This window comes from Magnolia sinica, chromosome 3 (genome assembly GCF_029962835.1).
Source record: "Magnolia sinica isolate HGM2019 chromosome 3, MsV1, whole genome shotgun sequence".
Taxonomy (NCBI): domain Eukaryota; kingdom Viridiplantae; phylum Streptophyta; class Magnoliopsida; order Magnoliales; family Magnoliaceae; genus Magnolia; species Magnolia sinica.
The window spans coordinates 9,426,726-9,449,324 of NC_080575.1; the positions used below are offsets into that span (position 1 = coordinate 9,426,726).

Genomic DNA, 22,599 nt, shown 5'->3' on the forward strand with positions numbered 1-22,599 from the left:
GATCAAGATTATATTTGTTTTGTTCCCTTCATCCACGAATATATGACAATATAAAGATGTTGGATGGCAAATAAACAATAAGGTGGCCTTAAGATGGTATCAATGGTAGGCGTCCTTGGCACTGTTGCTTCAAGTGGTGTGGTCTGTTTGAGCCTTCGATCAGCCCTATTTTTAGGCTAATAATTTAAAATTTTATATATATATATATATATATATATATATATAGATGAACTGTGTGGATAAAATTCATACATAATGGTGGCGCCTAGGAGCCTCCACATGTCCCGAGCTCAGAAAAGGTGAGCCTGTATGTGAGCCTAAGATGAGGCAGGCAGGTAGCCATTTGTACCCCCACACAACTGACCTCCGTGGTGCATTGACGTAGTCCTACCATGATGTATGTGTTATATGTAAAATTTTCATTCATTTTTTTGAAATGATTTTAGGTCATTAGCCCAAAACTCAGTTAGAATCAAAACTCAAGTGGGCAATATCACAAAAAACATTAGGAATTGAATGCATACCCTTGGAATATTTTTGGGGTCACATAAGTTTTAGATCAAGTTGGTATTTGTGTTGTCCCTTCGTCCATGTGTGTGTAACCATACCATCAAGTTGGATGGTAAATAAACATCATGGTGGAACTTGGGAAGTCATGAACGGTGGACGTCATTGCCCTGCTGCACTTTATGATGTGGTCCACCTTAAGTTTGTATCTAGCTTATATTTTAGGCTCATGTCTTAAAATGGAAAGTGGATACAGTAACTCAAGGGTTCCGTGGAAATTCTTGAAGCCACTATAATTTATATCATTTGTGCATGTTTCCCTTTCTTTTACCGGATAACTTTTGGGCATAAGCTTAAATTTGAAGCATGTACAAAGCTCAAGTGGACCACACCATTGACAACTATCAAGGGTTACAAAAGTTTTGGATCTATATATATATATATATATATATATATATAATTTTTTTTTACACATGCACACACACCCCCACACACTCGCGCCCGCCGTAGTGGGATTTCACCACCTATGAACACTCGATCCTTCACCCGGGTGTCAAAACTCCTGAGAGTCTTCAACTGGAGGAAGAGTAAGGATCCAAAGGATTTGGATCAAGTTGATATTTGTGTTTTTCTTCCATCCATATGATGAAGTTAGATGACAAATAAATATCACTGTGGGCCCTAAGAAGGTTTCAACTATAAAAATCATTATTCCCGTTGTTTTCATTGGTATGATCCACTTTAGCTTTGGATATGCTTCAATTTTGAGCTCATGCTGTAAAATTATCTTTAAAAAAAATATGAACAGCGTGTAAAAGACACATACATCCATGGTGGGCCTCACAAGGTTCACTCAGTTTAAGCATAACGAATTACTCATTAAGCAATCGGCTTCCCTGAAATGATTTTGATAAATGGATGAACCATGTGATTATTACACATACATCAAGGTGGGCCCGTAGTACTTGGCAACATCAGTCATACCATGGCACACATGCAATCTGCTTTCCAAAATGAGGCACTAAAAAACTTAGGCCCTAACAAAAGAAATAATAGGGATGGAACCTGCACGGGGAGCCCAAAAGCAAGCCAGTATTTGTGTTTTCCCCTCATTTTAGTGAGAATCAAAGGCAAAATGGCCTATAAATATATGGTAGGCCAAGAAGATTTCCAATCCCACTCCTTACATGATATGTGGTCCACTTGAATTAATCCTATATAAATTTTGGTCAGCTAATTGCTCCCATGTACCACTTTTCTTTAAAAAGTAATGCAGTTAGAAATTTTTAGAACTCACATGGTATTACTATTATTATTATTTACTTTTTACACAGGCACACACATGCACGCACACCCATGTAAGATTTCACATGGTATTTAAATGACATTCAACACTGCCAAACATGTGTGTCAATCATGATAGTGACACTAACCAAAAATCTTTTGATGAAATCATCACATGGCACGTGCATTTGATGTTTTTAAGTGGGGTATATTTTTAAAGGTGTGGCTTATCTTGCCTTTAGGTTGACCAAAATTTTAATTTTTCTAAATATGATAATAGGTTTCATCTAGTGAACTAATTGGATATTATAAAAATATCACGTTGGTTTTATAATTTTTTTATTTTAACACTTTTCAAGAAATAAGGCATATGGTGGGCATTATGGTAATTTCACTTCGAAAAATAGGTCTAATTATAAAGGTTAACGATCATTTATGAGGTTCATCCATTTTTTATTAATGATTTTGCATGATAATAGGAGGGTGTAGTAGATCTAATGCACCATGGGGAACATGGGTGGCCTGGATATCAACTAAGTTCAAGGAAAAAATTAAAAAAATTAAATTAAATAATTAAAAAAAAAAAAAAAAACTAATTTCAAATGCAATTAGGTATGTGAGAAGATTTCTGTGAAATGAGCCCACCAAATCATTTCCGCTTATTTATCAAGTAAAGACAATGTTGGCTGCACATTTTTTCTTTTCTGAGGTAAGTCGGATCTGAATCACACACCTCAATCCGATGGAATATAGGTTGTCTACTTGTGAATTAAAGCTTGAACTGAAGCATGATCATTTACATGCATAGATGAATGATAGAAATGGAGAGATAGAGAGATAAAAGAGAGATGATGAAAGGATTCCTTATCCTAGTACATCAGGAACTTCTTGGTAAAATCTAAGGAATTTGACTGTACTGGCCTCAATGTATGGTCAAATTCCCTAAAGAGATTAAACCTTTCAAATATTTCGAGGGTGGCCTTTCGACAATCTTTTGAAAGTTAATTGGACCAAAATGCCCTTGTCTTTGGTTCAGTAATTGTACCATTTTTTAGTAAATAAGAAGTTATGTCGTATTAATGTCAAGAAAGTGATGTGTATGCAGCCCTTTTTTCTTGGCATGGGCAAGGCCCAACTCATGGGGCCCACACTGATGTATGTATATAATCCATGCCGCCCATCTTTCTTGCCATGTCATTTTAAGTCTAAGGCCCAAATATTAGCCTGATCCAAAGCTAGTGTGTGTCACATAATAAAAAACAGTGTTGATAGTGTCACCCACTGTTGATACTTTCTAGGCTCATTGTGATGTTTGTTAGAAGTGGACACTACACAAGGTGAGACTTTTTAAGCTCACGATGAGTTAGCTAACAAGGTGGACGGAACGGATCACCCCATTGTGGGCCTTAGGCTATTATACCAATGGTCATCCTTTCATTTGGTAGTAAAGGAAGTAAACATGTAACAACAACGACCCATATAACATAACAATCACTACTCATATAACATGACAACTACGACCCATGACAACCACGACTCATATAGCATGACAACTACGATGCATGACAACTACGAACCATGACAACCACGACCCTTGCCACATTAGAACCACGACCCATGTAATATGACAATCATGACCTCGACCCTTAATCCATTATAACCATGACCTTAATTTGTAACATTTAATCCACTTTTTTGTAGTGTAGGCAGTGAACAAGAAACAATTCATCCCTTGACACATCACAACCCCGACCCTTAATACATGACAACCACGATAGACTCATATAAATTGAAAACCTACCATTAAAAACCTTTTCAGGTCATAAATTTTTTTAATATAACTCTTTTTTGGCCCATGAAGTTAAATTAAATTCTAAATCCAATGGACGGATTATTACTTGTTCACTGCCTACACTACCAAAAATGGATCAAAGGCTACAGATTATAGTCGTGGTTGTAATGAAGTAAGGGTCGAGGTGGTGGTTGTCATGTTATATGAGTCGTGGTTATCATGTTATATGAGTCGTGGTTGTAATGTGGTAAGGATCGTGGTTGTCATGTTATATGGCCCGTAGTTGTCATGGTTCGTGGTTGACATGTTACATGGGTCGTGGTTGTCATGAGTCGTAGTTGTCATGTTATATGGTTCGTGGTTGTCATGGGTTGTAGTTGTCACGTTATATAGTTCGTGGTTGGCATGTTATATGGGTTGTGGTTATTACATGTTCACTTCCTTTACTACCAAATGAAAGGAAAGCCATTAGTACAATAGCCTAAGGCCCACAAAGGGGTGATCCGTTCCGTCCACCTTATCGTCGAGCTCACTGTGGGCTCAAAAAGTTTTGACTTAGGTAGTATCCACTTACAACAAACATCATAATGAGGTTGAAAATTTTCAATATTGGGTGTCATTGTCACCATTATTTTCTATTATGTGGTCCACATGACCTCTAGATCAGGCTGATATTTGGGCCCTGGCCCTAAAATAACATAGCAAAAAGGATGGGCAGTGTGGATTATACACATACATTAATGTGGGCCTCATGGGTTGGGCATTGATCGTGTGGGGCCCACATTGATGCATGTGTATAATCCACGCTGCCCATCCTTTTACCCATGTCATTTTAGGGCTAGAGCCCAAATATTAACCTGATCCATAGCTCGTGTGGGCCACATTATAGAAAATAATGGGGACAGTGGCACTCACTGTAGAAACTTTCCATACTGTGATGTTTGTTAGAAGTGGAAACTACCCAAGTCAGGACTTTTTGGGCCCATGACGAGCTGGCCGAGGAGGTGTATGGAACGGATCACCCCATTGTAGGCCTTAGGCTATAGTATCAATGAGTATCCTTTCATTTGGTAGTAAAAAAAGTGAACATGTAACAACCACGACCCATATAACATTACAACCACGATCCATATAACATGACAAATGTGAACCATAACAACTACAACCCATGACAACTACAACACATATAACATGACAACTACAAACCATGACAACCACGACTCATATAACATGACATCTTCGACCCTTGCCACATTACAACCATGACCTATATAACATGACAACCCCGACCTATTTAACATCACAACCACGACCTTGAACCATACTCCATTATAACTACAACCTTAATCTGTAGCCTTTGATCTATTTTTGGTCATGTAAGCAGTGAACAAGTAACAATTCCTCCCTTAACACATCACAACCCTGACCCTTAACACATCACAACCACGACAACCCTGACCCATATAAATTGAAAACCTACCATTGAAAACCTTTTGGGGGCCATAAATTTTTTAGATATAATTCTTTTTTTAGCCCATGAAGTTAAATTAAATTCTAAATCCAATGGACGAATTGTTACTTGCTCACTGCCTACACTACCAAAAATGGATCAAAAGATACAGATTAAGGTTGTGGTTGTAATGGAAAAAGGGTAGAGGTGGTGGTTGTCATGTTATATCGGTCATGATTGTTGTGTCATACGAAGTCCTGGTTGTCATGGGTCTTAGTTGTCATGTTATATGGATCGTGGTTGTCATGTTATATGAGTTGTGGTTGTAATATGGCAAGCGTCATAGTCGTGGTTGTCATGTTATATGGGTCGCGGTTGTTACATGTTCACTTTCTTTACTACCAAATGAAAGGATAGTCATTAGGACAATAGCTTAAGGCCCACAATAGGGTGATCTGTTCCATCCACCTTGTCGGCCAGCTTTCCGTAGGTCTAAAAAGTCCCGCATTGTGCAGTGTTCACTTCTAACAAACATCACAGTGAGCCTAGAAAGTATCAATATTGGGTGACACTATCACCATTGTTTTCTATTATGTAGCCCACACTAGCTCTAGATCAAACTGATATTTGGGCCCTAGCCCCAAAATGATAGGGCAAGAAGGATGGGCGGCATGGATTATACCCATACATTAGTGTAGGCCCCATGAGTTAGGCCTTGCCCACGCAGAAAAAAAGGGTTTCGTACACATCACTTTATTGACATTAAATACGACGTAACTTCTTATTCACTGAAAAACCGTATAACTACCGAACCAAGGACAATGACATTTTGGTTCAAGTAATTTTCAGAAGCTTGTCAGAAAGCCACCCTTGAAATGTTTGAAAGGTTGAATCTCTTAAGGGATTTGACCATACATCTGAGGCTAGTACAGTCAAATTCCCTAAAATCTACTTAAAGGCCTTAACCGTGTGACAAATTGACTAAGAGATAAAATCCTTAATGTAGCCAAACTGCTTGCAATGTAGCATTTCAACTACAACAAATAACCATCTTTTCCTTTGCTATTCATTTGTTTCATCCATTTGGAGGAATTGATAAAGACTCTTTCAAGTGGGTGGTTCACTTTAAAACATAACCAGTGAAACATTTGTTCATGGCACAACACAGGGTCTGAAAAGGGCACCTGCAATTCATGTAGAGTGCAACTTCTCAATGCACATTATGGCTTATCTGGCTGTGCTCAATGAAGTAGCTAGGTTATGAAATATATCAATGGAACAAACGACTTTACTCAATAGATGTGATATTGAGGAATTCTGCAGCATTGCTAAACTTAAATAATCCAGCTCTAAATATAAGTGGTTGTGTGGCAGCGTGGATTTAAAATCTTTTAGAATCCAATAGGAAAGATTTTGCAAATTAGCTTTGACGTAGGAATGCGAAAAAGGCTCTTTAATGTAGGGGCATTTTCAGACCAAGCTCAAGTGGGGTTGCTTGTGGGATGCAGGGTCACACTTGGAGTGGGCGGCCTATGTGAGGCGGGCCACAGGCCTCATCCATGTGAAGTGGGTGGCTCATGTGAAGTGGAATGTTGGGATATGGAGTTTGAAAAACTATTTAAATAAAATAAATTTAAATTGAGAAAAAGAGAAAACTTGAGTCGAGGCGTGACATGAGTCACTTGGCTTGAAATCGAATTTGCTCCCCTTGGACAGCGTCCCAAGTGCAACAGGTTTCTAGAGCAATCGACCTCCAGGATACAACGACTATGACTCGGTCCCAGCGGTGCACTCATTGTACACGGGCTCGAACCACTTTGTAGTCTTAACCCGAACTAGAAAACACTTAAACCGTACATTTAATGTAAAACAAACTTTTTCTTATATATATTTAAAAAAAAAAAAAAAACAGATGAGAGAAAGTCTATTTATAGACTTTGTGAAGACACCCTTTCACAAAGGGTTGTGACTATTAGGTTTAAACCCAAGTGGTGCGACCCTTAGGCTTCAAAAGACAGAACTTTTCAAAACAAAAATTGAAAGGATATAACCTTTCAGTGAAAAGACACATCCATAGGGCACATGCGTACCTATGGCCACAGTCATGGTCCGTCCCAACGGATATTTTGAAACACTTAAATTATTTTAAAATAATTTAAAATACAATAATCCCCCACATGTTTTAAAATTTTTGATATTTCAGGTTAAGATGGAAGAGTTGTGCAATGGTACCGGTGTCACCATAGACTTGAACCGACATTACAGTAAACATGACAGGTCTACAGAAATCAGGTGACACCATAGTTTTGAACCTAATTCCTTTTGATGTATATCGCAAGTACATGCCACTTACACAACTTTTCCGCTACAAGTGATTCTGCGGTTCGGTGCATTTTGGCCATGCACCATTACTTGGATTTCATGAGTGCTCTAGAGAATTCGCCTAGATTCTCATAGGAAGTGGCCTCCACCTCCACACCCATATAGGTGAATTCCATCAAGTTTATGCAGCAACTGTATACACCACCAAATATATGGCTATGGATTCATTAAGAGTTCTAAAAACTCATCATTCTACATTGCTGCTCGCACTGTACACCATAGAAGGGGCTCATTTACATCAGTGCAATCGTCTACCTCGTGTCTTGTTGTTTACCATTGAACCTATCTAATAGGATCTCTACTCGTATAGGTTGGGTTGCTAACACTGGTAGCTCATATATTAGGCTCAGCCCCATTCCCTTCGATGTATCATTGACTAATCTTTTAGATAGTTACTTGGTCAGAGGATTTATGACCCGTAGGTCTTTTACCTCCACCCGTCATTGCTCTATCAGGCTTTCTTCTCATATAGTTTAGCCATGTCTTAATCTCATTGTGGTTAATCATCCTTTCAAATCAGCTACGGATCATCGTATTGGCAAGTTATTGCCTCACCAACTAGCTACTCATAAATGAGTCTCTGTCAAGGCTGATTCCTCATTTTCCTCCTCAATTAAGTCTTTGACAGTCAGTTGCAGCCTCTTGGATTATTTATATCTTAAGCCAAAGCATATTGAACTCATTTCTATCCTCACAGAGTCAACAATTATGATTTCATCAATTAATAGATACTGAGCATCACTTTTATTATGATAGTTGTTGTATCACCGGCTCTGAATACAACCAACTTTCGTAGCCTTGAATGTACTCTTACAATTCAAGCAACTTCACTAGCCCACCATTCAACTAACTAGTGGTAAAGTCAATTGACTTTATTATATCTGCAATACAAAGAGGCTGGAGTAATCTGTCATGCATAGACATATGACAACTAAAATAGAGTATAACTTTCATGTAATCATATCGCAACATTATCATGTTATCATATGTTCCCTAACACATGAAAGGTTGACCAATTTATCAATTAGTGATTAAAATTTAATACAATCAATGGATATTTGACAACTGAATATGGAGGAGAAATGTTCAAGTTCATTATCAAGTATCTTAATTAATGGATTGAACAATGGGCTCAATATGTGTATAAGTTTGGCCATTAGATATATTTGTTGATGGTAAAACAATACAGTTCATTACATAAACTTATAGTCTCATATGAATACCAATATCAAATGTCCAAATCTAGCCTCCAATGAGAATAGAATATAAAAAATCTCATTGATCCAACAATCATCTTTAAATTCAAACCACTAATAATTTTCTTTCTACCATTCATTTAATGGCTACCAATTTGATCATTAAAACATTCAATATGTTTAATTCCAGACACCTTGTCTCAAAGACATACACATCAACGTAAAACATGTGTATATTGATCCATAACATTCAGCATATATTTTTCTTAGTGCAAATCTTCAATTTTATGTCAACCCATTTATCAAATATATATTGACTAAACTTGGATTCCATTTGTTAAATGGTTTATGCATCCGAGTGCACCCCCACAATTTCAGATTTAGCCTTGATAGATATATCTATGGTCCACTTGATAAATTTATTAAGAAAAATTTTTCGTAGGAACCATCATATGAATTGACTAACATATGTCTTAGATTAACACATGATAGGATGTAATTAACATTGAATTAATGCATATTTACTACTAGTCCACTTGAGAAACTCAAGTCACCATTTGCTTCATGGTAAGTGAAACTCAAGAAAGACAATCATTCAGTTAATATGAGTTTCAAGTATTTAATATTCATAAAAGTAATACACATGCAAGATTTAGACCTTTTATCTATTGGGTATGCAAAAGGTAATATTTTAAAAATACACCAGCCCAATCATCCCACATGGGCAAATATAATATTTGTATGGATTTATAATTTTGGACCCTTGTAATGCATCTAAGTACATAACCCCCACAATTTAAAATCTTTATAAATGAGATCTTTTCCACATATGTACAATATCTGAGTATATATGTATCAAGAGTCATACATTGTTTAATGTTTCATATTATAATGGAAACAATATATTTTGTACATGTAACACAAGAATATAAGACTTGAACATATCAATCATAAATCCACATAGGATGGATCAAAGTCCGCAAGATATATGCAATGATACAAAAGGAATAATGTGCGTTATCTATAGATACACAGTGATAAGTGGGCCCATGGTTTGATAGACTTGGCCATTGATTTGATTAAGTTCAATATAGTATACTCGTTTATTCCTTATGTGCACTCATTATTATAAAGGTTATTTATACTAATAGTTGGTCCATGTTACAACTTAATTTTTAAGTCACTATAGATACAAAGAAGGACTTACTAATGAACTAATCATGTTACAAACATGTGTGCAATGACGCCTTAGTATGTAACCGTGCATTCTATTGCATTTCTAAAGATCAACATTAATATAACTATTCATTTTATGCACAAAAATCAACTCCTTAACATGCACTTGATCAAAATGATATGTTATATTTGTTCTAACACCATTGATATAGTAGGCCCCATTTTTTCACAATTCAGACCATGCACTCTTGTGCTACCCATCATCAGTCGCCATCAAATATCTTCCCAAAATTTTCTATCATAAAGTAAACAGTAAACCATCCACTTGCAGTCTATAAGTTGGACATGTAAGATTGTTCAATGGAAGAATATTTTGGTGACAGACATTATACATAGTCTAACACATTAGTTGAATAGTCTTGATCATCAAAATTAGGCCCGAATTAGATTATCCAATGACATATATCATATAGAATTATAAATTGTATGTGTATGAATGACGGTGCTCTGCTAAAGTAGTAAAATGTTACCTACGAGAGCAAACTCACAACAGAATAAACCCATGTGCAGTAATTAGAATAGATGATTCTAACCGATATTTTTTAAAAAATAACACACAAATATCTTTTTCATCTTTCCATTGTCCTCTTTGTGCCACATCCACCATTATTATTAGAAATTGAAATGAATTCATAATTGGAGATGTAATATATTGGTCACAACTTGACTCGAACATTGGATCATACCATGTATAGAACTTTTGGAGGATCATAGGATTGACAAAAAACGTTGTGATCAAAATAACAGATAATTGCAAATGAGGCAACAGATTAAGATCTTGTAAATCATATTCAACAACTTCCATACTACAACATGATTATCCAAAACATTCATCTAATAATTCCCATCATAAACAAGACATATCAATATTTATGATACCGTAAATCACAATATGCCATAAAAGAGCTAAAAACTATAGGCTGAAAAGAACTTTCAAATGCAATTTCACATGAAAGTTGTGCATGCTGAAGATATTTGATCAGTCAGATTTTTTCTTTGTATGTTGCACTTGATGAAGATAGTGTTCGTATGTACAATACCATCATTGGTTCACATGGTTCCCATCATTTATGTTTTAAAGATTATCTGTAAAAGTGGCTCTCCTTTATTTATACATGTATGGTGGTTGAAAAAGTTCCTCATACTTGTGTCCTACCCTGATATCCTAGTTTTAAATAAATCCAGGATCAATCCTCATTGTTCACAAATGGTGAATATTAGTGGATACCTACTTGGTGTGACACTACATATGACTTGATCTTGTTGTATGTGATAGATTGACATTGTCAGTGACATAAACATAAAAACAATCAATAGGCTATAGCACCAGTGCATAACTTTAAGTCTTTTAGATGATTTACATAGGTGGTCTAGAGAATACGTACAACAAATATATGTAAGATTCTAACCATTAGATAGTATATGAGGGTTCTAGATTATATTTTTGATCATAGTCCAATCATTCTCATTTATAGATATCAAGATCTAAAGTACCCTAACCATTTTCAGTCGGTGCATATGTTCACTTTTGTACATGTGGTCCAAAGAACTTACATAAGAAGTATCTACAAGATCTTGACCATTATGTGAGATACAACTCAAGATTATATGAGTCATGGCCCACAAATTGGGTTGGTGTGATTTCATTTTGGGCTATTCTAACCAAATAGATGTTACCATAATTTTTAAATAGTTTTTCAAACATATTCGATTTCAAGATTGTTAGGATATGGAGTTTGAAAAACTATTTAAATAAATAAATTTAAATTGAGAAAAAGAGAAAACTTATCGGTTTATAGAAGTCGAGGCGTGACATGAGTCACTCGGCTTGAAATTGAATTTGCTCCCCTTGGACAGCGTCCAAAGTGCAATAGGTTTCTAGAGCAATCGACCTTCAGGATACAACGACTATGACCCGGTCCCAGCAGTGCACTCGCTGTACACGGGCTCGAACCACTTTGTAGTCTTAACCCGAACTAGAAAGCACTTAAACCGTACATTTAATGTAAAACAAACTTTTTCTTATATATATATTTTTAAAAAAACAGATGAGAGAAAATCTATTTATAGATTTTGTGAAGACACCCTTTCACAAAGGGTTGTGACTATTGGGTTTAAACCCAAGTGGTGCGACCCTTAGGCTTCAAAAGACACAACTTTTCAAAACAAAAATTGAAAGGATATAACCTTTCAGTGAAAAGACACATCCGTAGGGTACATGCACACCTATGGCCACAGCCATGGTCCGTCCCAACGGATATTTTGAAACACTAAATTATTTTAAAATAATTTAAAATACAATACCCATGCGAAATAGGACCAATAAGGGGGGTTAAACTGATGTCTAAACCCATGCGATATGGTGCTTGAGTTAATTATCCCGTATCATTCTTTAGAATGATTTTGGAGGAATGAAAATCCAAATCCATCGAAGTCATTTTTAAAAAACTTAAATCCCCACAAATCTCTTAGAATCTATGTCGCCAAAGGACAAGTGAAACTCTATTTATTGAATCAGGTTAGTATATGTGAATCCTGCAAAAGTGCACATATAGGAATATTGGTTTGGTATTCTTAAAGCCTGCCTTGATTTCTTGGATCCGCACACCCCAATGGAGAGTGTGGTGGTTGGCTTTGTTTTGATCTGTAGTGACAATATGCGGCTTGCCATGCGACACATATATTCAATTATTTTCCCAGTGTATTCAAAGGTGTCTATATATGCCACCCAAGAATATTGTAACGATTCTTCTCAATGTTTTCTTGTGCATGCTTGTTAATGAAAACCTTTCCATCTATTAAAAAATGAATTTCTAAAAAGAGCTACTATTTTTTATGAATTATTTAGATATACATGACTAAATAAGTTAGAGTTATATTTCGGCATTTGAATGTTTTCTTTATTTTACCACTTTCCGTTGATTATAAGTCGATTATAAGTCATGACTGTCTTTTTTAACTATAAAAATAATCATAAACAATAATAATTACTCATTTAATTGTTAGTCCACCTAATGGACAAGTTAGAGCTTTCAACGGTGTCATTTAACATATGTTGGACGGATCAGCCCTAGTCACTTGGATTTACAACACATCCAATGGTCCTATTTCAACTGATTTTATCTACGATCAGATGGATCCCTAGTAGTTTAAATGGTACAAGGGATGACTTATTATCTATCCAAGCCGTTCATTCATTCATATAAATAGAATCAAGCTATGGTGGAAAATCATGCTAATTAAGTGATCTTAAGCTAATTTCCATCAATAGCACGAAAATGGGCAGTTAACATTAACTAAATAAATAAAATAAGTCCAATAATTCACTTGAAACATCCACTAAGATAGATCTCACTTTATATCTTTTTAGATTCTAAAGTAACACTTTAATCAAATGATTATAACTATGTGATTTATGGCTCCTACCTAGTGGATGGTTATAACAAATTGACGCTATTTATAAGACTAGGATTATCAGATTGGCTTGATTCTTGCAACATGGCTTGCTCCTAGTTGAATTAATGAATGAAGGGTTCGGATCAACAATAAGGCGCTCTGTGTGATCTGAGGAAAACCGCTAGTGGGCCTGCCCAACTCATATGTACCATCCACATGTGTGTGTCTTGCTGGACGCGGATTAGTTACAATCCTTTCTCAAGCTAGGAAAGGAAAGGGGCTCAGTGGGGCTACTGTGATGTATGGGTTTTTTCAACACCGTTCATTAATTTAGCCATATACTAAAAAACAGGCAGATCCAAGGCTCAAGTGGACCACACCAAAAGGAAGTACTGTGGTGACAGTAACACCCACCATTGAAACCTTTATAGGGCCAACCCATCCAACCTATTCATGAGGTCACACTGCCCTGAACGAAGGGAAAACACAAATATAGCTTTGATCCAAAACTTTTGTGGTCCCACGAGTTAAAATAAGGCATCTACACCGTATTAGGGATGTAGAATATCAACGTGGGGCCCACGGTAAGGGCCACACCGTCTTGTGCACATGGGCTCGGGCATGTGCACATAAACCTCACCTCGTACATGGTCCAGATCTCTGTCACGCGAGCTCAGTTCTCACGTGTGATGCGATTCACCTCTTCGGCGTCTTCTCAATCAATCCCTCGAGGAAACCGCTTGCAGGCCTGTTTGGGAGCGTGGATTTGGAAACCCCGGGATTCGGAGCCCCTGGATTTGCAATCCTCTGGTGTGTTTCAGTGTTTGGCACCCTAAAGTGTGAATCAACTTTAATTCAAAAGTATCCATTCATGATATATTTATAAGGGTTTGAATTTAATTATTAAATCAATTTTAATATATCGAATTAGTGAGATATGTAATTTTTGACACAATTGTTGTGATAAGCCTGTTGAAATATATGTTTTGCCTGAAAATAATGAAATTCCATGTCTTGGATGGGCACAAGCACAAGATTATGCCCGAGCGACTAACTAACAATTTTTAATCGTTGATTTACGTGGACAATATTTGGACAGTGTGAATCATCATTACTGGGCCATGTGCCCAATAGAATAATAGTGTATAGTGACACATATGTTACACATACAATTATTGAAATGATTTTAAGTGTAATCCAAACACCAAGTGGATTACAAATCCCCTAGATTTGAAACATCCGGTTACTTTAGGCTGCCAAGCAACCAGGGGACTTAAAACCCCCTCCAGTCCCCTCCAAACTACGGCTCCAAACGACCCAAGTAACTCCGTGTGATTTTATTGTAATGAGTAGACTTTGTGGGGTCAACGTGAATGTACGTGGTATATCCATGCCTTCCATCCGTTTTTCCATCTAATTTTTGGGGTTGAGCCCAAAACTGAAGTATATCCAAAGCTCAAGTGGACCATACCACAGGAAACAGTGGGATAAAGATCTCCACCATTGAAAACTTCGTAAGGCCCTCATTTGTCATCCAACCTGTTCATAAGATGGCACAGACGGGAATGAATGAAGGGAAATACAAATATCAGCTTGATCTAATACTTATGTGGCCCCTGAGAAATTTTCAACGGTAGACGTTCAATTTACACTGTTTCCTGTGGTGTGGTCCCCTTGAGCTTTGGATATGCTTCATTTTTTATCCGAAACCATAAAATTATCTGGAAAAAAAATGGACGGCCGGAGTGGATAAAATACATAGATCACTGTGGGCCCCACAGTCTACTCAGTACGCGATCCGCTTCCACGCTCGAGCATTTCTTGTTACAGAAGCCTTTCTGCCCTGCAACGCCGAATAACCTAGGGTTTCCTAGATGGACCCTCTCTCTCTCTGCATTTTTCGGTGGAATCTCTCTCCATTGCAGATCGAAATCCCTCTTGTAGCATCTGATTTAGGTATGCTCGAAAATACACTCTTGTATCTCTAATCTTACAGTACGCATTAATTGAATCGCGAACTCTTAGGTTGATCAGGAGGAAATGACGAAAAACCCCAATGATTTCTTCAACCAGAAGTGAAAAAATCACATCTTTGTAATGATATGCAGTTCTATTGCGCATCCAAACACAACCTTAGGGGTCGTTTGGATGCCTGTAACTTTTCTAAAATGTAAGTAAGTTACAGGTGACTTAGTTACAGTTGGCGTTTGGGGGAGGAAAGTTACAGGTGACTTTCTCTCAACCTGTAACTAAGTTACAGGAGAAAGAGCCAAAAATCTTACAGGCGCTGGAGTCCTTTTTCAAGTTACCTGTAACTAAGTTACAGGTAACGGTTGAAATTTTTGAAATGAAAATCGTTGGGAAGAATCGCAGTCTTCATCTCCCTCTCGCCTCCGTTTCCCTCTCTCAGTCTACTTCTCCCTCTCCCATCGAGCTTCTGCTAGGTACGAAACCCCTTCCTCTCTTTTGCGTTTTCCTTTCTTTCCATTATTATTATTATTATTTTTTCCTTTTGCATTGATGGAGGTAGTATGGTGAGGTGGCGTGGAAAATGCAGATGATCTGTGGGGCCCACCATATTGTATTTGTTTCCATGCCGTCCAATCCATTCTTTTGAATCGTTTTAGGTTTGATTCCAAAAACGAGGGATATCTAAATCTCAGGTGGACCACACCACCGAAAACAATAACGATTAAAAGTCCACCATTAAAAAACTAGCAGGGCCCACTGTACTGTTTGTTTGACATCCAAGCCGTTGATTAGGTCATAAAGACCTGGATGAAGGGAAAAAAACAAATATCAGTTTGATCGAAAACATTGGTGGCCCACCAAAAGTTTTTAATGGTGGCTGTTCAATCAACATTGTTTCCAGTGATGTGGTCCACCCGAAATTTTGATGTACCTTATTTTTGGGCTGATGACTTAAAATTTTCTGGAAAAATGGATAGATGGTGTGGATGAAACAAATACATCATAGTGGGCCACCTTAACACATTTAGTCCATGATCTGGTAGAGAGTGTTTTGAGGGAGGGGCCCCACGGAAACCATTTTAGTCCCGATCTGCCACTGGGTTTCATGTAAATTGTCTCCATGACATGTTGGCACATGTGCTGTGAAATGTCTCTTCAATGGATCATTTTATCACAGCACATATAAGCACATGGGAAGTGCTAAAGCATTAACAGTCATTTGTGATGGTGTATGCAACCATTCAGCTGAAGCACTTCTCACGGGAGACATACCCCAGTAGTTAACCCAAATTATTTTCTAGAGATTTTGATAAGGATTGAAAATTTTTGATTGAATATGTTACTTCAAGTTTTTTGTTCACATTACTAGCATTTTGAAAACATGGGCCCACTTTTATGGTCCACCTATTGATTAGTTTAGCCTAAGAATCGGCCAAACTATTCATTTACATGGGCTTAATAAAATGGAATAATTTTATCCCAATGTTTTTAACGTGTCAATCTGATTTTTCAACGATTCTATATTTCAAACTCTATCTAGCGTGAATATCCAACTTATTACCTGTAACAAAGTTACAGGTTATCCAAACACAAAAACAAAGTTACCTGTAAGTAAGTTACAACTTACATCCAAACAGGATTACCTGTAACTTACTTACACCTGTAACTTACTTACAACTTAAAAAAGTTACAGGCATCCAAACAGGCCCTTAAACCACGGACGCGGATTAGCTACTTAACGTTACAGTAGCAGTCTCGCTATTGAAGTGACGTCACCAGGTTCTGTGGGCCCCGCCATGATGTATGTGTTGTATCCACACTGATGAGCCAAAGAATGAGGCAGATCGAAAGCTCAAGTGGACCCCACTACAGAAAACAGTGGGGATTGAATGCTTACCATTAAAAACTTCTTTGGGCCATAGAAGTTTTCGATCAAGCTAATATTTATGCTTTCTCTTATTCCATGTCTGTAATATCTTGTAAACAGGTTGGATCTCAAATAAACATCATGGTGGGCCCTAGGAAGGTTTCAACGGTGGGAGTCACTGTCCCCACTCTTTTCTGTGGTAGGGTCCACTTGAACTTTGGATCTGCTTCGTTCTTTGGCTCATGCCTAAAATGATCTCTCCAAATGGATGGATGGTGTGGATACAACACATACATCATGGTGGGGCTGAAGAACGTGGTCACGTCACTTCAGTAGTGAGACTCGCTACTGAACCCGCTACTGTTGGGTTCAGTAGCTAATCCACGTCCCTTAAATCACAGTCATGTTTCTTTCTATTCTATGTTGGAAGATACATTAGTGCAATTTGGATCCCGGATTTTGAGTATGGATTACAATGAAAGAAATTGCAATTTGGCATCTTCAGTTTATTAGGGAAATAACTGGTATTCAATTTGGCCTTAAATAAAGAAAAAAAAAAGAAGGTATTCAATTCGTCATTGCATCCAAACGCACCCTAAAGTATGGGTGCAAATTGAGTTGGGCTCAACCCGAACTTTAGGTCGGGTTGGGTTTGGCTGGGATTGGTTTGAGGCCTTGGGCAATCTGACCCAACCTGAACGCAACCTCATATGCAGTACATATACATATGGCCCGCATGAAAAATAGGGCTTATGATTGGAACTGTCTATGCTGTGGACTCCATGCTATGTAGCATTCATGATTGGAATCATTTATGCATTGAATGGTGTCTTTACTTCTAAAATATTAGTGAATTTTTTTAATCTGTTTTGTTAATATTATTTGTTTATGAGTCGGTAGTCTAGCAGTGTAATTTTATAGTTAGATGTTTGATTTATGTGTTACTTTACTAGTTGCAGATGTTAACTGACCCAACCCAATCTAACCCGACCCAACCTGAATTGCGTTAGGGTTGCGTATTCAATACTTGGGGTTGGGCCTTGGGCTGACTCCTCTTGGGGTTGGGTTGAACCTCAACTCAAACCGACCTGCCCGAGTTGCACCCCTACCCTAAAGGCCGTGGTCTCCTGATAAATGGGTATATGGCATGTTTGGGTGCCGTAACACGCTGTTGCACTGAACTTTGATTTTTACCTATTAAAGTGGAAATAACAAAATTGTAACCACCTTCATTAGTATTAACATCAATATCAGGCTCCAAATTGCAATGAAGTTGGGTGTGAATAACATGTACATTTGAGAGCTATTTCTCATCTCAAATGCTACGAGTCATCATTACAGTTTGATTGTTATTTCATGTTTAAACTGATGGTTCTCAATTCAGTTCGCTTGTGCATCCAATCACATCTTGACTAGTCACGGACTCATGTAATCCCCCACTCAAGTTATTCATTTATTATTATTATTATTATTATTATTTTTTTGCTTTTTCTCAATTTTGGTCAGTGGGAACGCTCAAATGTTTATATGCAAGTCCACATGTGATCAAGTACAAAGATGAGAGAAATGGAACAACTAGAAGATGAGTGTTCTGTAGTTGGAGAACATGTTAAAGCGAATGAGGTAAGCTTAATTTCTTTGACATGTCATTATGACCTATCCATTCGGAGTGCACTGTTAAGTTTGATTTTACCTGTCTTTCAACATAATTCACAATGTTTTAGTATACTCTCATTCTTGGCGTTATTGTCTCTAGAGGCATTGTACGTTTTCAAGAGTTGGCTGTTCCACACGTGTCTCTCCACACACTTCTATATAGGCACATGTGCCAATGTGGAATGTCTATGGGACATTTGCACTGAGCATAAAGTGAGCTCCACCATTTAAACAACAAAAATCTGGTTGGTCAAATCATTTGGCAGGCTACCTAGTAATGAAAAACCGGAGTTAAAAAAACATACCATAAGTCCACATTAACGTACATGTGGTCTGACATTTTCTCGATTACTCATGCTGTTTTTTTTGGAGTATCTGTTCTTTGTCAGAGTTGGATAATTGTTCATTTGTCGTGCGCCTGCTTTTGTAGCTGTTGCTCTGTTTCCTTTTTGCCTTTTGGCACCTACTTGAGAGTTAAAACCTATCATCTTCATGCATAACAGCCACTGGTGTTAATATGCTGATCATTCTGTGTTTCAGGAAAATGTTGCTCGTCTCAACAAGTTCAAAAAGTCAATTGGTACAGAGATTGCTTTACACTGAAGTAATGTGAATCCTGAAAGGGCTGTTTAGTAAATAGAGGAACAAGTTGTGCAAATGGTTATGACGTTTTCTTATTGTGCAGAGGAATTAATGTGGGTGGTAGCCCATTCGTGTGGATATGGCAAATTGGATAGTGTTTGCAATAATGGTTCTTTATCATAATGTTAGCTATTGTCATCTAGTCTATTGTTTTTCATGTCATGCTGTTGATTGCTAAAAGCAATGATGTGTGTGTGAGGCAGATATTCTCGACTTTTGGGCCAGGGCATGTTCATGAGTGAGGCCACAAGGGAAAGTATGGTCTGAATATAGTGGCAACCATGCTGTCGTGGCATGCCCCGAGTCCAGTCTGGTCTAGGTTGGATGTGGGCTGAGCCAGATTCCAAGGCCTGTGGGTTGGACCTTGGCCTGAGTTTAGGGCCAGGCCAACAACCAATTGCAGTGGACCTGCGTTGCATCTGACCACAACAAGTCGGCTTGATTTGTACTGACTTATTTAAGATTGGTGTGCTTTTGATCAGTGGCCCAGCCTGTGCCTGATTCCTTAGCCCATGGCTGTGCTGGGTCTGGGCTAAGGTTATTATCTCATAGACTGGACATGGACATGCTCAGCTGGCGCCAGATGCAACCCTATCTGTAAATCCCTCCTTCAGTACGAGGGAGGGAGGGTCCTTTTGCGAAGCAGCTCAGCATTTCTTAATATTTGAAGCAGAAAGTATAGGAGAGACTTCAAGTGCTTCTTTTGCCCCTATCTCCTCACATCTGAAGATGGGCAGGTTTCCTATGCATTTTTCAGGATGATTTGAAGTCTCCTATGCTAGTACATGTTGAGATTTCCCCCCACTTTGGCACACTAACTCTCAGTATATGCATGGCCTTTTCCCTTGTTGGTATTTTGATTTTTAACGTTATTTTCCAAGTAAAGCACATATCGAAGGCTTTCAGGTGATTATTTTATATCAAAGCCTGTTGAGCTCAAAAGATGTGCGAAATCTGAAATCGTCTCTCTTATTGCCCTCTTGACATTTGTTCCTTATTTGTAGGAGGATTTTCAAAGAAAGGCGGAAATTTTATTTCTTTTCCTTGTTTCTTTATTTTTTCTTTAAGTATTGCCTTATTGTACATGCTGGTCAGTCCCAAGCTTGATTAAAGAAGGCTCATGTCAGGAGGGCAGCTGGTTGTCAAACTTCTGCTGAACAAATCAGGGAAGCTGACTCCAAATAGCTAGGATATGATGATGATAGATTGAAACTTGTTTCCATTAGCTGATAGGTTGCTTTAGAAATCAAAGGGTCTTGATGTATTTTGATGATTGGGGTGCCTGAGTTCTTCCCCAGCGGTTTGCTTTGGCTTTGTTGTATTTGTAGCTTTTGTTTTTGGAGGTTTGTTTGGTTTTTGTTTTCCTTTTGCTTGTTGTTTTCTTGCTGTTTCCATTGGTTGAATTTTTAAGGTGAAATCCAAAGTAAGTTTATAATAGGTCCTCTCAATGGGAGTCCAGGTGGCATGACACCACTTGATATGTCTTTTCAAGAAACAATGGCAAAACATCAACCATCTGATTTTTACTATAAAATTTATTTCTATACCAGCAAGAAAAAATGTATATGAAGAATATCATATTGGTTTATTAGTGCAAATTGGTTGACCCTCTTACTGACCCAACAATCCGGAAGTGAACCAAAGTAGCCTACTCGATTGTATGGATTCATTCCAGCAGCAGCAATGAGATCCTTATATTTGTTTGATACAAACTGTGTAATTATCATTCAGCTGCAAGATGTGATCAGTGATCCACTTGCAAGTAGTTTTATACTGCACAGCTGTAGCTCCATTGTCTGCTGTTTTTTTTTTTTAATAAATTTTAAATTTAATATATAAATATTATAGTGGCTTATCTGCTGGTTTCATGTTGCATTTAAGTGCAATAAAAAAAAAAAAATCAATTTTATTATGTGTAGGAGCTAGTTGTTACTTGAAGTTATAGGTGTTGAACATCTTTGCTGATACAATAGCAGTAATCCAATGCTTTGATCTAAAGAAAGATATGGCAGATAGAACTGCTTTCTGTTGTATCCTCCTACTATTTCTATTTAAAGGCAGATATAATTGCTTTAGGACCAGATTGAGCAATTGAGCAATGAAGCCTTTCTGCCGATGAGCAGATTGCTTATCATATAATGTGGAAATCTGATTAGAGTGAAATTTGGTTTCCAGATTCAGGTTTTCTCAGGACATTGGATCCAAGCATTAAGTGCAACATGGAAGTTATTAAACAGCTTAAACAAATAAATGAAGAGCAGTGAGAAGGGATGATGGAAGAATTAAAAAGTGTCAAACTAAGCAAATTTGTGAGTGAAGCTGTGACAGCCATATGAGATGCCAAGCTCAGGACTTGAAGACATACAAGCAGCTGTTCAGTAGTTCTTTTTGACCTTCTACATGCATATTCATTGTTTATCACATCTAACATCTTGATTCAGGCTTACTATGAACTTCTTGTGCCTGTAAAACAGTGATATGGAACTCGTGGACATAAAACCTATATTCTGGTAAGCATGTAGAAAAGCATTACAAGTAATCTGTATCTACAGTTTATTAGCTAGCTTAGATTTTCTTTTCTTGTTGTAGAGGTTGTCCAAGCTAAGCATTTTACTCAACTCTTTGAGTTTCCTTCTTTGAAAGATAGGAGCTTCAAATATCCTCATCTGAATGAAACTGGATCTTCCTGTGAAATTAGAAATATCAACTTTGAGAGAATGCATTTAATGCTTCCATCTAGCAGCATCCTTGTGGAACAGTTGGCCTACAAGCTTTGGGGATGCCAATGCTTCACATGATAAGAAGGGAGGTCTTGAAAAGAGGAGGGTTGCTAAGGTGGATATACATAGGGAGGGAAGAGATCAATCAAGCCTAAGTCACTCAAGGAAGACTGGGTTAGGGTGAGAAGTTGAGAAAGTGCTAAAGATGGTAATGAAGATAATAGGGTTTTATTAAATAGAGGGATTTTTTATATGAAGGTAAGGAGTTTAAAAATTCACAATTACCCTTCCCAATCCACATAAATTCCAATTATTTTTATTTTTGGGCAAGGATTTGACACAAGGGCGGGTAAGAATTTTAATTTTCAAACTTCTTAGCTTTGTTTGTGGTTTTTTCTTTAAAACTAAGAATCATTTGAGAACCAAAATTTCATGTGGGCCCCACCATGATGTATGTTTTGTATTCACACTATCCATCCATTTGGAGAGATCATTTCAGG

At 37.5% G+C, this 22,599-nt stretch overlaps 1 long non-coding RNA gene across 1 annotated transcript; it reads left to right on the top strand.

Moving 5' to 3' along the window:
* The first annotated feature begins 15,046 nt into the window (after positions 1-15,046).
* Positions 15,047-22,469, top strand: LOC131239471 (uncharacterized). The gene is made up of 4 exons (XR_009168239.1): positions 15,047-15,199; positions 18,588-18,704; positions 19,278-19,432; positions 21,555-22,469. It is a non-coding gene; the product is annotated as an uncharacterized LOC131239471 (long non-coding RNA).
* The last annotated feature ends 130 nt before the right edge of the window (positions 22,470-22,599 follow it).